The sequence below is a fragment of the Megalops cyprinoides genome, chromosome 1, assembly GCF_013368585.1.
Source record: "Megalops cyprinoides isolate fMegCyp1 chromosome 1, fMegCyp1.pri, whole genome shotgun sequence".
NCBI classification, from domain to species: Eukaryota; Metazoa; Chordata; class Actinopteri; order Elopiformes; family Megalopidae; genus Megalops; species Megalops cyprinoides.
Window position 1 is genome coordinate 69,655,255 of NC_050583.1, and position 17,174 is coordinate 69,672,428.

A 17,174-nucleotide genomic window follows, 5' to 3' on the forward strand; every position below is an offset into this window, starting at 1 on the left:
TATAAGAAGCTTCAAGATCTAAGATATCTTGGTTGTGATATATGTTGTAACATATGCATTCCCACATGGTTAAATATGGAGTGACTAACCTAGTACTGAACTACAGTTATATGAGTGCTCGAAATCATAGGCCTTTCCGTTGGGACGGCCTTGTGCCACGTACACACTGTCTGTATGCCTGTGTACATGATTAGTTCAACATAGCAGCATCTCTTGGAATGTAGGCCACAGGCCACAACTCTGTGAGCAGCCTAAAAACTACACAGTCACATTATACACTATGCATACTACTTCTACCAAACTAATCAGTCTACTGATATAATAAACCAAATAATCACCACTACTCTTCACTTCCAAGGTGGCATAGTTGAGCTTTGCCTGTGCCCCACACCTCATGATTACATATATTTTATGGTACTGCTATATGGTAGTATACTTGGCTTCCCTTGTCTAGTCAGATAGCACAAATTAACTTAGGGTATGGCTTCAATAGTGTTATGCACACACTCACTTTTCTGGGAGTGTTGTTAGCCTTGTCTGACACTGTTGCTCATTCAACTTGAATGGATACACTTATATTCAGTTGTGCTGGAAGTCGATCTGGATAAGAGTGTCTGCTAAGTGAATGTAATGTAATGTAATTCAAGAGTTTACACTGCATCACTGTGGAAAATGTTAAAATTACTGTTCAATTAAATAAATGCATTCATACATGGCCAGACAAAGGACAACTCTGGCATTTCAATTGGTAAACATAACTATCTTGCAAGTGTTTAAAATGAGATATACACAAATTTTATTTAAAGTTACGTTCCTCTCTTCATAACAAACAATGGCTTTCTGCTTTCCAACCTAACATTGCATGTGCAGTTTATTATTTGGGTAACCTGACATCAAAGTAGTGTCATTATGTGTCATATTTATTTTCATTGACAGCAGGTAGTTTGGCATGAAAGGAGCACATTGAGTTCAGGAGAGATACAATGCATAGGAGCATAAGACAGACAGCAGGTAGGTAACATCAAAGAGCTGTACCGGCATCAAATTGTAAAGATTGTGAATACTTATGAAATTCTGGGATTCCAGCAGTTAGGGTGTATCAGGCTCTAATGAGAGGTGAATTCTGTACTACTCTTCTCCTTAGTCCTTGGTGGTTGGGTCCTTGCCACTGTTACTGTGCTCTTGCTTGCTTGGACCTGACTACTGATTGTAGAATTAAGTAAATTCTCCCCTAGAGGACACCAAAATTAACCATTTTAAAGTGATTTGACCTCCTCACCCCCCAAGCCTCCTTAGGTTGACAGTGTACCACCTGTCCCTTACTTCATCTTATACCTTTAAAAACTGAGAGTCGAATTAAGAGCTGAAAATATGCATAGGGCTACATTTACAGATTTACTGATTTCCTGTTAATTATAAACCCACTCTGAGGACAGTTAAAGATCTATACTGCTGTGGAAAATATTATGATTACATCTTTTTTGATGTTTCATGTTATGTCTATGGGTGCTGACAGCATGCACTGAAACAATGGAAGTCTTCACATTTTATTTCAGGGGTAAGGACCTACATACCTGAATTATCATCTTAAAATGTATGTCTAAAAACCGGTTGTGTAAAAGTGACAGAAGGTTCTGCCCCTTGTATGCATAAACAGACAAAAAGATACCACCTTAGTACAATGACCATACCCGTGCTCTCAAACAAGCTATGCGAAAACTCTAAAGAAAATGGTGCTCCACCAAAAAAAAGTTTTTTTCCTGGCATGGAAGGAAACAACTTGCTATGGATGGCTTTAAATAAGAAGGTATACATGTGTAAACACCACTTAAGTGCTTTAAAGAAGAGCTGCACACCTCTGTTACTACTAAGCTCATCTGGACATAGGAGATGCACATCTGGGGCAGAGTTTGCCCAACATGAAGGTGTGTCACAAAACATTAGGATGTGTCTCATTAGGCCTGTATATAAGAGAGTTATTTTCCTCATGGAGATGGAAAGTGTATGACACTAATCCACATAACCAAATGTCACACTTTGATGTAATGATGGCATGCCATTCGATCACAGCAGAAGACTACCAATTATGGACTACACACAGCAAACAGGTTTTCCCTCACTGTATAGCCAGGGAAAACAGGTGCAAGGTTGATGAAAATTTCTGGCCTTGAACAACAGGAAAGCATATGGTACAGTACATACTGTGTGTACAAAAACATTTATTTGCCTGCAGCTTCTAAAACTTAAAATGTCGACTGACTACTGTGGTGAAGTTTTCTTCACAAAGTTGGTCACATAATTCTCCTACCGGTATTACTAGCTAGCTAGCTGATACCTCACTAACCTAATTTACCTAATCTAAAGAGACTACCTAAGTTTACCTCAGCAACAGGCCTATGTCAGTGACAAAACAGCTGGCTAGCTAACATTAGCTTGTTCATTAACGATCAGCGAAATAAGTAATAAGCATTATATGTGAAAATTTCCAACATACTCAAACAGAATACTGTTCAGTAGTAGGCTACAGAGAATTTGATACCGAAAATAGCATGCAGCGAGTAGCCCAGAATACTTCCTACGTCCTTGTGAACTCAATGGTTTTTTTAGCCCAGTGCTTTTTAAACAACTGTTGTAGCTAGCTGTGCCATCCCAGTTAATCTGCTGTGTCAATGAGCGGGAGCCCTGAGTTATCTTTGAAAAAACCTGTTTAATGGGTGCTTGCGGTCATCATTTAACATGAATTCAACATATCCTTACATTTATTTTAAGTATTTAACGTATAGTAGTTTCAACAGTACAGAAACAGATGACACTCTGTTTCACTCATTTTACACCAGACCTTGATGGTGTCTCCCTTGCCTCGAGTGCAGCTATCAAAGACCTTGGTGTCATTATTGATCCTGAGCTCTCTTTTGAAACACATCTAACTAACATCTCTAGGACAGCCTTCTTTCATTTGAGAAGTATAGCCAAAATCAGGAAAATTGTATCAATTAATGACGCTGAAGAACTAATGCATGCCTTTGTAACATCCAGGTTAAACTACTGTAATGCCCTCTAATCAGGATGTGCAAATGTCTCACTAAAACCCCTTCAGCTGGTACAAAATGCAGCTGCCAGTATCTTAACTAGAACTAAATGCTTTGAGCACATTACCCCAGTTCTACCTTCTCTCCATTGGCTACCCATTAAATACTGGATTGATTTTAAAATACTCTTACTCACATTTAAGGCTTTAAATGGGCTTATATTCTCTTTGATCCTGATAGAGAACTACCCTTAGCTGCCTGGCTAGTCTTCTTTCATCATTTCCAAACAAAAATGTAAACGATGATCAGCAAAACCAAGCATGGGTCCACTGGTCAACTTGTCCTTCTTGAACAAACTAACAAACTTACATTCTTAACTCCATATTTTGCCAAGAAGAAAAGAACATCTTTTTGATGTTACCAGGCTTCTTTCCCTGAGATATTGACATTGTATAATTCATCCAAACCTGTAGCGTAACATAATTGTGATTGGCCCCGGTGCAAGTATTTTTTCTTTGCCCCAAACCCCCCCACCCCAAACACAAGGGCACACTCGTCCACACACACACACACACAACCACTCCAGACAATTAGATTAAATAAGTGGTGGGTAGAAATAATATTTATTTTTAACCCTTTCGTGCGTACGGTCACACCGGTGTGATTTGCTGTTTAGCACGTATGCTAAAACCAGTGCAATCAGAAAGCTAGATTGGAAAAATACTAGCTAATTTTAGCTTGGAGGAAACAGCGATTTAATGTTAAAAAATATAGCAAATGCTAACTGAAAACTATGAGAAGCTAAATAACGCTAATGAAAACATAACAAACCATGTAATGTAACACGTGCGCTATATAGCATAAGAATAAGTTACGTGTGAAAGGGTTAATAAAATATGCAGTTTGGAACATTTCAATAAGGACAGATAAAAACGCATAAAATAGGCTATGACTCAAAACCGTAAGTGTTATACACAAGGTGGGAAGGTGGTATATATGGCTATCACAATTACAACTGCGTGACTGCGTGAAAAAGTCAATGTATTGGAGGGCCCACCTACAACAGTAAAGCAGCAAAAAATAGCCTTCGTACATGGGCCCCTGACAGCTTCTGGGCCCCGGGGCGCTGCACCGGTTGCACCGTCGATATTTATGCTAGTGATCCATACCATGATAAATTATTTCGGAAAAGGATGTAATAGAAGAAATGCCAAATTAAAACATTTTTGTGAAAGATATACAAATTAGTAAAATCTTTTGTCTTAAGTTACTAAAAAGGTGGTCATTCACTGGGCTAAGTAATGCATTAGTAGCAATTATTGGTATATAAGTCAGAGGGCAGTCTGAAAATTTCTAGAAAGCTGAATCATGGCAAGTGATACTAGAAAATCACATGTAACCAAATGTTCTAGTTTCTACTATGTCATCCATTACCAAGATGTTAAAAGTACCTGGGGAGATTGCTATTATTCAAGGGTGAGGGACAGGCAAAACAAAAAAAATGTGATGAATGTAGTACAGAAGGCAAACTCACACCCAAAGGCACAGATCAGAGATAATTAAAAAATTCTGAGATACTGGAGATTTTCACGATATAACATCTCAAAAAATGCTGATTGATGTAGACTGCATCAATCTGGATAATGGGGATATAGCAAAAAAGAGGCCTCCTCAGAAACCACAGCACAAAAACAAAGTTGAATAGCTATCAATTTCTTTAGCTGTCAATCTTTATGATTTTTGGGACCATGGATTGGGGTCAGATTAAATGAAAAATGAAATAAATGAAATAAAAATACATGAAAATCAAATGACATAAAAGTTAAAATTGAGATGCACTAAAATCAGCAGTGAGCATCTTTGATGCTGAGAAGGAGAAACTTGCATCAGGATGAATGTCATTCATGTAAAATTTGGAGGCATTTGCTTTGGAGAAGATTTACATCTGGTCCTGGTGCCCATCAGAATCAAGGGAAAGATGTGTTAACACATATACCAGGGCATTTTTGTCTACAAACCTCAATCGTCTGTCAGGAAGCCCAAGTACCTCCTGTGTCTTTCCCAAGGGTTCCTCAACAAGCACATCACACCCTCTTATTTTATTTGTATTTCTGCTAACTGCTTTGATTTTCAACATGGTTGTGTCCTCCACTCATGTAATACAATCTTGAACACTGTGCTCTTCTAATGAAATATGAGGCTATATAATGCATATTTACATCACTAGATGGAGCTGTACACAAAGTTATGAACTTATAAAAACCATTGCATGTGGAGGGAGAATTTGCTTATTTAAAACCTTATTACCAACACAGGGGAAGTGATTGGATTCACATTCATAAAGACTGAGTCTCACATCCTGAAAACACTGCCCTGAGACCTCCATGTGTAGCCTTATCTTCATGAATAATATTTTATGATAGATGCATGAACTGGCTGTGAAAATAATGCCAGAAAAGGAAACCATGACTCTGTGATTACCCATGAATGTAAATGTATTACAGACTGGATATCTGGTTAATTATTGATGGACTCATTTAATTTTATCTATCCTTTATTCATAAATTAAACAAATTTTTAATTAATTTTCATTTTTAACCATCATCATCATTTGCAGCTCAAAAATGAAGATTTGTGTTTAATATCAGTCTGTGTTTAAGGTATACCTGTACTGCAAAGTTTGTGTTGTTAATTGTGTTAATTGGCCTTCGACCCTGTCTAATTGAGAAATGACTGCTGAAGTTTAAAAGCTGGTGTGCAAGAATGGTTGGGGACTGCCTGTCACAAGCACCTGCTATTAGTGCTGTGTGCCATGTGCCATCTTTAAATCCTCTAAGAAGAATAAGGGGCTGCTCTCTTTAAGACTAATTACTGTGTAAAGAAAATTACTGTCAGTATCTGCCATGATCCAAATATTTATTCCTTGCATACTGATTTTTTTCCCCAGTATTTTATTGTAATATTTAAGTAAATCTATTGCTGATTTTAATTAAGCTGACTAAAGCAGTGAGCTTTACCGCAGTGGAATCATAAGTGCTCTGAATAGACAACAATATAAGACTACACAATTACACAATTATACCATTTCAACTTTATAAATTCATGTTTAATGCACATAAAAAATTTTATAACAGTCAATTACATTTCCTGCCCAGTAGGTAAAAAAGAAAAAGTTGCACGCGATACTTTAGAAATCTTTTCCACACTGAAACCATTGAATATATTAACCCCATCTTTACATACTTAAAGATACCCACATACATGCTTAATGTAGACCTGTTAGAAAATCTGAATAAAAAATTAATTTAAAAATAGTACCATGAAACATTTTTAAATTCTCCACAGATTTTTAGAGAAAGCATTGCATCCTGGTTTTTTGTTTTGACTATACACTCAGAATTCAGTCATGTAACAAGGCATTTCAGTTTTTCAATGCCATTTAACCGCTTTTTACAGACAGAAAAAAAATATAAATCTGGCACCATTCAATTGCACTGGATATTGCTGTCCATTTGTACTGCTGTGTTGTTTAGCAGAGACCAAACTAACAAGCCCAAACAAAGTCCAAGTCTCAACTTTAAGTCAGAAACCTTAGTCAGAGGCAGTTTGCAGGCAGTCCAGGTTCATGTTCATTTGGGTTTTCTTTCATTACCAAGTGGTCTAATGTATCTCTGGAGTGTGTCATGCCTTCTGTCTCTGTGAAGTTTAGACACTAACAAGTTCAGATACACTAGGGACAGTTCTTGTATCCTCTAAGTCACTGGTCTGCCTCCGGAAGACATTTGAAGCTGCCAGTATCTCTTTGGGACTCTTTCCCATGAAGATGTACAGAAGGATGTCCAGGAGGGGGCTGATGAACAGTAATATCATGGCAACACCATTTAAATGTTTGTATGGTTGGCTGGAATTATTTTGCTCAAAATGCTTCCAAAGCAAAAACACAATACTGGGAAGGAAAACCAGGGTGTAATTAGCTAAGACGATACCCAGTGTTCCCAGAATTCTTCTCTTTTCTGCATTAGACACAGCAACTGAGCGGGAGAGAGATCTCCATGTAGCAAAGAAGGAAAACAAAAATAAGGGGAAAGGAAAAAAGAAATAGATTGACTGGTACACACAAATAACCTTGCAAGTCAAAATGGACACAAGGACAAGAAATACAGTGAGGTATGCCAGAGCAGCTAACCACACAGCTGCAGAGACCAAGACTGAGTGTTTGATTGTGCGGTGACAATGGTACCACAGAGGGTGAGTGACCAGCAGATATCTCTCTAGGGAGATACACACCATGAACCCAATGCTGGTGAGGATTCCAAAATGAAAGACAACAAATGCAATGGCAGAAACTCCATCACTCTGTGTGACACTCAGTTCGGCTTTGTACTCACTGCCATTTGATAAGGACTGTGATATCGGATTGTAGAACAGTTTAGAGACCCCCAGGTCATTTGTTATTAGTGCTGGTCTAATAATGATCTGGACTAGGTCTGAAATAAGGAGGTTTATGACATAGAGGGGGGCCACCTGATCAGGTTTGATCTGATGGTACAGGGCAAAAGCTGCTAGGCAAGTAAGGGGGAGCCCAATAGCAAAAGTTAGCCAGCCAATCACTTGGACTGCTTGCAACAGTGGGGAGTGTCGATCATAGTCATAAAAATTGCCTTGATAAAAAGTATCTTGGTTAAAATTATTGGGTATGTTGGTGTAAAAATCATCGTAATAATAATAATAATAAAAGAAATACGGGTAAAATGGTAGTTCGGGTTGGTCAGAGCCAGAATTGTTAATAGACAGAGATGTGTTAGACACCGATGTGTTGGTAGCCGGGTTCGCCATAGCTGGATACAGATGTGGAGGAGTGTTCAGAACCAGTGTTGTCTGCCCGTTGTCTGAAGTTGAGTTGCTGAAGAGATTCTTGTCATTGTTGCGTATACTTGCTGTGGGGACATTTAAACATATTGTGTCTCTCAGGTTTCAGTAAGGCGTATCAGACACTGTATATACTCAAGAAGCATTCCTAGGGAATCCAGTTGTTAATCCTACAGAGAGGATTCATATATACTTTTGATTTTTGAAATTTTTGATCATTGTTTTGTTCATTTGTGATCAAAGGATCATGAACAATTACAGACAGAACAAAATATAAATGGATTTACATATGTATATTATGTAAACTTTACTTCAGGTCTGCATCTACAGGTATCATCCATTTGCACTTACCCGCTGCTTTTTGCTTTTCTTCCAGTAATTTTAAACCAGAAATAAATGTTATCTGAATATCTTGAATATTTTGAATATTTGTTGCACTCACATTTTAACAGCATTTCGATGGCATGTATACAGCTTCATTTCATTTGTGTAAAGCTAATCAGTTTTAGTTGCCTTGGACATGGGCATTTCTTTAATCTTCTGACATATGCATCTACAAACACGTTTTAGGTGACATTTTAAAGATGGCTGGCAGTCTAGCATAGTGGTAAGGCACAGGACTCGTAAACCAAAAGATTGCCAGCTTGGTATCCCGTTGGGGTACTGCTGTCGTACCCTTGGGCAATGTGCTGAACCCAGAACTGCCTCAGTAAATATCTAGCTGTATAAATGGGTAAATTGTAAAGAACTGTCATCTATGTTAGTCGCTCTGGATAGGAGCATTTGCAAAAATGCCAACAATGTAATGTAATGTCAAAGCTCTTGACATGGCACAATAAATTGCTCATGTTTGACATTTATAAGAAAAAAGATAGATTTGAAAAACATTAATATTTATATTTAACAAAGAATTCCTTTATTTCTAGTATGGTGTTCCACAAAAAATTATGAATATTAAAAATGGCCATGCCAGAATGTCATTGACCAATATAATATGTGATCATAATATACACTTTGCATTTTGACATACACAAAAGATCCTTACATATTTTACTGCATATTGATATTTGTTAGGGTCAAATATCTTCACAAAATCCATAGATTTAGAGCATTATTTCCTTCAGCACAGAGCAGACAGAATAAAGAGGGTAGCCATAAGCTTACCTGGAATCAGCACAGTAGAAGGGAAAAGGATGATCTTCAGAGGGCCTTGCTGCAGTTATGGACACAAATAGGAGGTGGCAACTTACAAAAGATGTCCTGAAATGACGCTGCATGTGTATTTGGCAAGCCCTATCTTCCTGTTTCATCTGTAAACAACATCAAGTGAAGACACATGGCCATGCGGTAAAACAATGGTAGTCCTGTGATGAAATACCACATTCTAATGCATGGGCAGAGACACTTTATCTCACCTTTTTTCCTCGTAACCATTTGTATACAATGTATATATTTCCCTCCATATTTTTTCAAACTCCTTATTGAATAAGAGCAAAAAACATACTATAACAGAAATATATATGTATTTCCCCAAGTGAAGTGCTTAGTTTCTTACACAGCATGGGATGGGCAGCAGCTCCCATACACTTGCATACATTTGTTTCTCAACAGGCATTGTAGTTCAAATGAATCAACACCTTCATAATAATAATTTGGCCATTGGAAGTGGGATGGTTGTCATTCAAATATTATTCTTTATCGTTAGCACTATGGAAGCCCACGCAAATATTGTTGCTTGTCGTTTGTGTTATTTCTTTCTCAGGAGAAAAGCTGGATTTCCCAGTTTTCTGCATTTATTTTTTTTTTCTCCAGTATTTGAAAAACACACAAAGAAGTGAAATGTATCAACATCAAAAACATTTCATGAAATGTTTCAAAAATGAACATAGAAGAAATAGCAAAAAATGTTTATTCAAACTACTGATGCATTTAGTTTTTTATTTATCATAATTAGCTTTTATAGACAGATTTCATGGGCACCACACAGCTGCAGTAAAAACAGATGAGTGTTTCAGTCTGTAGCAGCAGTCACACTGGTAAATACAGCACTCATATGCATAATTTATGAAACAACTTGCAAATGCTTACCAGGTACTGCATTTGGCAAATGAGGAATTCACTCATGATTCAATCCAGCAGGAGTATGTTTAATCAAACAGCAAAGTGAAAAGACATTGTGCTATATAAAACAAATGTAAAACTAACTAACATCTGGTCTGAGATGGTTTGAAAAATAAACATCCATTAAGCACTATAAAAACATTTTTTATTACAACTTTATTTCATTTCTACACAATTTATGCTTTATTCTACTAGTTTTCAATATAGCAATGTTGTAGGTGTGGGATTTAGAAATATATTATATAATATAGAACAAATGAAATGATGAACACCAGGCAGGTGCCAGCCAGGACCCCTGTAGCCATTTCTGTAAGTGTAAAAATAGAACATAATAAGACAATTCACCAGCACCCTCACTAAATAAATGCATTCCACACTTTTATTTGACACATTTCTTTGCTTTTTCAGCAGCTCCTTTTCAGTCATTCTGTAAATATGGCCACAAAGCTCATTAATTTAGGAAACAGGAGTTACCTTAGTGGTTTCCTGACAATTGTCCATCCCAACTCATAAACCCCTAGTCCAATTATATCTTACCGTAGCAATACCAGACACAAAACACAAAAAGATGAAGGAGGATGGTGACTAGGGTACGATGACAAGGGAGAGAGTTTTATGGCTGTAAAGGGGATGTAGTTTGTCATTAAAAAAATTGCAATTACAGTGGTCCTGTCACTTATGAATATGAACATGGTCAAGAAGTTTGAATTTGTAGGTTGGTATATATTAAACAAACTGTTGTCAAAGAGGAGACTGAGTCATGGTTTGATCAATGATATCTGACAGAAGACTAACTAAGCAGTTTCCAGATTTGATGGTGGATGTTTTATGGAGATAAGCAGTTAGGTGTTCCACGCATGTATAGTCAGACATAAGGTTGATCCAGTGAGTTACTCAAAGTCTGACAGAAGTCCAAGAAAGCAAGGGTAGGGGTGGGGGAAGTAGGGGGTGAATCCCTGCTGAATCCTTCACTGTTTTTAAGAAACATCTGAAGACAGTTCTTCCGCGCTCACCTGATCACCTGAATCGCTACCACCTAAAGCAATTTCTTATGTCCTAAACTCTGTTTTCTTTTAAAAAATTAATTACATTTGTTCAATTCAATTAGTTCAATGTGTCATGTATTGTTAGAAGAATATTATACAATATAGAGTATTATTGCAGATTTTTATTATTGCATTATAGAATATTATACAATACAATACAATTATACAATGCATCTGGGGAGACCACTTAGAGGATTTTTTTTTACCATTTGTTACATTATCATACCATTACACTAACATTAACTCAGGTAGGCCCTGGTTATGTGTTGGTATTGTACTGGAATGGAACACTTCTGTTGGGCATATTGTGCTGCGCTGGCATGTTGGGCTGAGTTGGTCTCAGTCTTGTGTGTTTCACACTGGCTTTTGTTCATGTGTGGATGATAGTTTCCTTGTTTGTGTAATGTTTTGTGTCACTGTTGAAGGCTCTTTGTGCTTGACGTCTGCAATGGAGTGACTGCTAAGCAATGAAATGTACGGGTAAATGTAAATATTATTGATGGATTGATGAAATGTGGGTTATTGGCTAAATATGGGGCGAGACCAATACAGAGAAGTGTTATTTGGGGCCTGGATGAAGCTTTGTAATAGTATAGATGGAGACAAAATAAAAGAAGAAGAAGTAGAAGAAGAAATAGATAAGGAAGAAAGGTTTACATTTGGGAATTTATTCTGTGGCTCTGTGTGACATTTTAATGCTATATGTTCCTGCCATCACAATTTGAAAGAGATTCCTAGCTCCAACTAGTTAGGAAGTTAACTGGGGAAAATAGCTTTGTTAAAATGTTCTCACACTTGATTTGAGATTCTTGGAATCTGCATTGTTGTCAGAAATATTGTATCTATGTACACAACTTATATTTTTTCTACCAAAAATGACTTTTGCTAGATTACTTTTTTATTAATCATCACAGCCTGTTCCCAGTTAATTGCTAATTAGTGTGATGCAACCCAAGGTAAAACACCTTTATTGTTCAAATACCCTTCAAATTTGTGATTCTGTTTTTTGGGAGGAAGTATGTAAAAAGACATGTAAACTGATACTTCATAAAAAAAAAAAAGTAATCCAGAGAGCTAGTTGTTTGAATACAAAAATAATCAATATCAGAGTTTTCAGAAATACATTATATATATTCACATTCTCTTTTGCTACTGTACACATTAAGATCACAATTAAATACTCACGTATATTCATTAGCTACACTCATTATTTCTTCTAAAGGGTATATGTGCCACATTCTTGTAGCTACAGGCATTTGTATTTACAATACATGAAAATCTCAGGTAAGTACACCAATTTTGAGGACATTGAGAAAAACTTTTTCAAAAATTTTTTTTAGATCAGTGCTACAATTTATTTAGATCAGTGCTACAATTATGTTTGTACTGAAATGAATTCAAATGATAAATGGAGCTCGAAGTAATGCTTTTCATGTTTCACATTTCTCCCTTATGAATGTCCAGACATGTCCTTCAAAATTATTGTCTTACTTATTACATGAATTATTGCATACAAATGAATTCTCCATTCTGATAATATATTGCTTAGAATTATAGTTTAAAAAGTCTGTGGAACATTTTATTGGATTCAAAATATACTCATTGGTCAATATGAAGTTCCCTCCAAAAGTATACTTAACGATAAAGTGGAATTTGACTTTTTTGCTACTTTAGACATTTGTATTTGAGATGAAAAAATGAGACCAAAGTAGAGACTAGCTTTTAGCTTTTATTTCATGCTATTTACATGCACAATACATTTTATCATTTTATAGAAAGAGGCATTTATCCCCTTTTTTCAGATGTGCAAAAGTTAGTTGACAGATGAATTTCAAAACATGTCTAAGTGATTAAGTCTAATATTGGTTGCATAGCTCTTTGATCCAATGACTGCATCAAGTCTACAACCCATTGACATTACCAAATGTGTGGTATCTTGTTTGGAAATGCTTTTCCAGGCCTTCACCGCAGCTGCTTTCAGTTGATGTTTGTTACGGGGGCTCTGTCTTGCACGGGCAATGTCCCCAAACACATTGCCTGTGCAAGTTTTGGTTGCACGGGCAATGTGTTTGGGGACATTGTCTTGTTGCAGGATGAAGCGCCGGCCAATGAGATTGGAGGAATTGCTTTGTACATAGCCCAGGGGTGTCCAAACCTCTCCTGGAGGGCCACTTGTCCTGCATGTTTTAGATCTCTCCCTGCTCCAACACAGCTGATTCAAATGATCAACTCGTTATGAACTCCTGAAGCTGCTGAATAACAAACTGATCATTTGAATCAGCTGTGTTGGAGCAGGGAGAGATCTAAAACATGCAGGACAAGTGGCCCTCCAGGAGAGATTTGGACACCCCTGACATAGCCAGACAAAATTCATCTGTACACATCTGAATTCATCCTGCTGCTGGAATCATCTGTTACATCATCAATAAAGACAAGTGAGCCAGTTCCAGAAGCAGCCACACATACCCAGTCGAAGTCTGTGTCAGTTCCATGGGTGACCTGGATCTGTGTCCAGCGGTGATTTCTTTTTTTTTTTCAGAACTTTCCAAACTGCTGTACTTGATATAGCCATTTGCTGCACTATGGTTCTTCAGGACTTCATTATTTTTACAGATTAGCTGTTTTTCTGCTATAGTAAGTTCTCTGGTTTTCATGCTGGTGTATGCCTTCTAATGTATGTACATGTGAAGAGCATTAAATAAAAGTTGATACTTTCTACTTTTATTTTGCATTCATCTTTTCATTTCAAATCCAATCACCTTAAGTTAATGGCAAAAATTACACTTGCATTCTATTTTTAATATGCTTTTGGAGGGCACTGTCTGTACTGGGTCCACAGCAACATTCCAGTTTTTATTTTTAGTGTGTACGAAGCTCCTTTTTGAAAATAACCCACAAATAACAATTTCCTGGGACTGTGATGATTTATATGTGTTTTACAGATCTTATAAATGCAAATGTATGAAATATTTACATTTATATTATATTAGGTATTTACCTAATATAATAAATGTCTGTGGTTATGTCTGTGTTATTTCAGGCCTAAAATCAACTCCATGGACACACACACGAAGAGAGGAGTTGTAAATGACATTGAATTTAGCACTAATTGGTCCATGAGAAGACAGACAGAAGATGGGCAAAAATAGGTGACAGTAATATGACAGCAAAGGCGACAGCACGCGATTAGCATATCGTTCTCACTTGCAGATCCTTTCAGGATTTTGTGCCCTTTAAGGCATCCACACTGTTGCATACCAGTTGATAACTGAGGTAACTTCTCTTTTTCTTTATTGGTTGTTGTTGCTGGGTTGCTGTATTTTTACATTTTGCAAGCTGAGTGGCTTCTGTGCGAGATGAGTCCAGTGGCAAAATGGATTAGCAGGTGCCCTAGAGTTAGAGCACCAGGGGCTTCAATAGTAGGTGGTATGGGGCGTGTCAGTCATGCCCTGATCTGAATTAAACTAAGATTATTGTCAAATTTGTGGCAGAGAACTACATGGAAGTTTCCTGAGAGATGGCGAGGTGCAGAGGGACAAAAGAGTAGAGCAATTTGCTTATGCTGAAACTTGTACATCCTTTTATAGAGTCAGACAGAGATCAAACCTCTTCTGGAGATATATATTTAGCCATATCTTATTATGACACACTCACTATTGGTGAGTAATAGTTAAACTATGACTTTTTGAAAACTGAAAGCGTGGGTAGTTCAGTTGCTCTTGTATAGGAAAAAAAAGGTGGCAGAGCAATGTCAGTAATAAATGCATATAAGGAATAACAAGGGAATAACATGCGAAATGCTCATTTGAATTCTGAGTGTGGCCTCTGTGATCTTATCTACTTTTATGCAGGGAGAAATGGCACCAAAATTTCACAGTCAAATAATCAAAGCATTTCCATATTACACTCACGGAACTTATTCAAGGGGTAATGGTGTGACAAGTCTAGTTAATGAGGCCACTGAGGCATGGCTTATGTGCACTGCAATGAACCCCCCCGAAGACAGTCTTTTTACCTTATGATGAAAACTGATGTTTTCATACACTTCCCAAAATACACTTCCCAAATACAATTAACACCTTATGAGGTTTGTAATTGACAGTCAATATGTTATGATGCACCATGTGGTCAGTACATCAGCATAAGTATGTCCATTGGGAGTACTTGTCACACTACTGTTAACCATCACTTGTATAACCTTCACAAAAAAGGAAATTATTGATTGTGCATTTGGACATACTGCAGCTATTAGGTACGATCAAGAGAACATTTTCTTTCTTGCCTAAGTATCAAATTGCACTGTACCGGTAAGAAACTAGGGAGATGGAGCAAAGAAAAACACCACACTTCCCTCTGTAAACTGAATAGTGCCTTTGTGATTTTTGTTTACACGTATGTACGATCATGACTGCATATTTGAATACAGAACATGCAAAGACATTTTTACTGATTAGTCACGCAGACTATTTAAGGATTTCAGAGAGGGAATAATTAGAGATTGTATTTTGTAAGAAAATGAGGGCCATCATGTTTTCATAGTTCCCCAATTTTGTTCTGAATTGTCTCCCTCCTCACCATATTCTTATGGAGGAAACCTCTATACTATTACAAAGCTTCTTTTAATCTGCCGTAAAATATATGCTTTTAATCCCGATAAAAGCAAAACAATTGCATATGAATTGCAAAATGGTAGTAGTTACTCAATACTCAGAATTAATAACAAAACATAGTGTGTGGTTAGATGGAAATGCCCCATTCCAAAAATTAAAATTCACATCATATATACAGGCAGGTAGACAAAATAATGGGAAGATTTATTAATAAGTAAATAAGGAGTGGGGCTGCACTTTTCAAAGCCACACAAGTTTTGAACTGTTTCAAATATTGGATCACCTTTCAATAAGAAAAGCCTCCAGTTCTTACAGAGATGAAAGTAGAAATATATTTTATATTATACATTCCAGAACATCCCATAAAGGTTTGGAGATGTCTCAGTCTGGTGATTTGGGAAGCCTTGGACAGTGTGTGACTTCATTATGGTGTTCATGAACTCTTGATCTCTTTAATCCATTTAGCAGTGTTTTTTTGTCTTGGTATAGGAACACCCCTTCTATGGGTCGTCTACCTTATCATGGTGAAGAGGCTTGCGTGTCCCCATGATTCCGAGAGCGATGTTGTCAGAAGTATTAACTTCTGGCAGGGCCACCCATGGCGGCAAGGTCGAGGATGAGGGTCCAGACTAAGAACGATCCAAACCTACAAGTCCTCAACGGCTGTGAAGGCGGATGAAAGCTGCAACAGATCCATCAGCTCCAATCGTCTTGGTTTCCTTGCCACTGGAATCAGTTGGTTGATTTGTGAAGTGTGGGTCTAGAAGGGGAGGCGGACCTCTTCAGCCTTGGATGGCAATCTGCCTAAGAGGGAAGCTGTGACATAAAACCTATGAACCAAGGACCTCACTGTCACCATCCCAGCTTGCTGGGCCATGGCGGATGAACCTTGAGTGTAAAGGTTGGGGCCAGTTCTGCGCACACTGCACTCCACCTTAAAGCTCCATTGCACAGGCATGAAGGCATACATCCACACCTTCTACCAACCAATAATATATATGTGACTTTTGTGGACCTGACCAAAGTGTTCAACACTGTGAGCAGGAAAGGACTTTGGCAAATCATGGAATGTTTAGACTGTCCCCCAAAGTTCCTCAACATGATTATCCAGCTCCATGAAAACCAGCTTGGCCAGGTCAGACTCAGTAATAACCTCTCGGAGCCCTTCCCCATCATCAACGGAGTGAAGCAGGGCCGCGTTCTTGTGCCAACTCTCTTCAGTATCTTTTTAGGTTGATGCTCCAACAGGCCACTGCCGACCTTGACGATGATGACGGCATCTATATCCGATACCGAACTGACGGCAGCCTGTTTAACCTGAGGCGCCTGCAGGCCCAGACAAAGACAATGGAACAGCTGATCTGAGAGATGCTGCTCGCTGACGATGCCGCTCTTGCTGCCCATACAGAGATAGCCATGCAGCGCATCACATCCTGCTTTGCAGAGGCCGCGCAGCTCTTCGGACTGGAAGTCAGTCTGAAGAAGACCGAGGTGCTTCA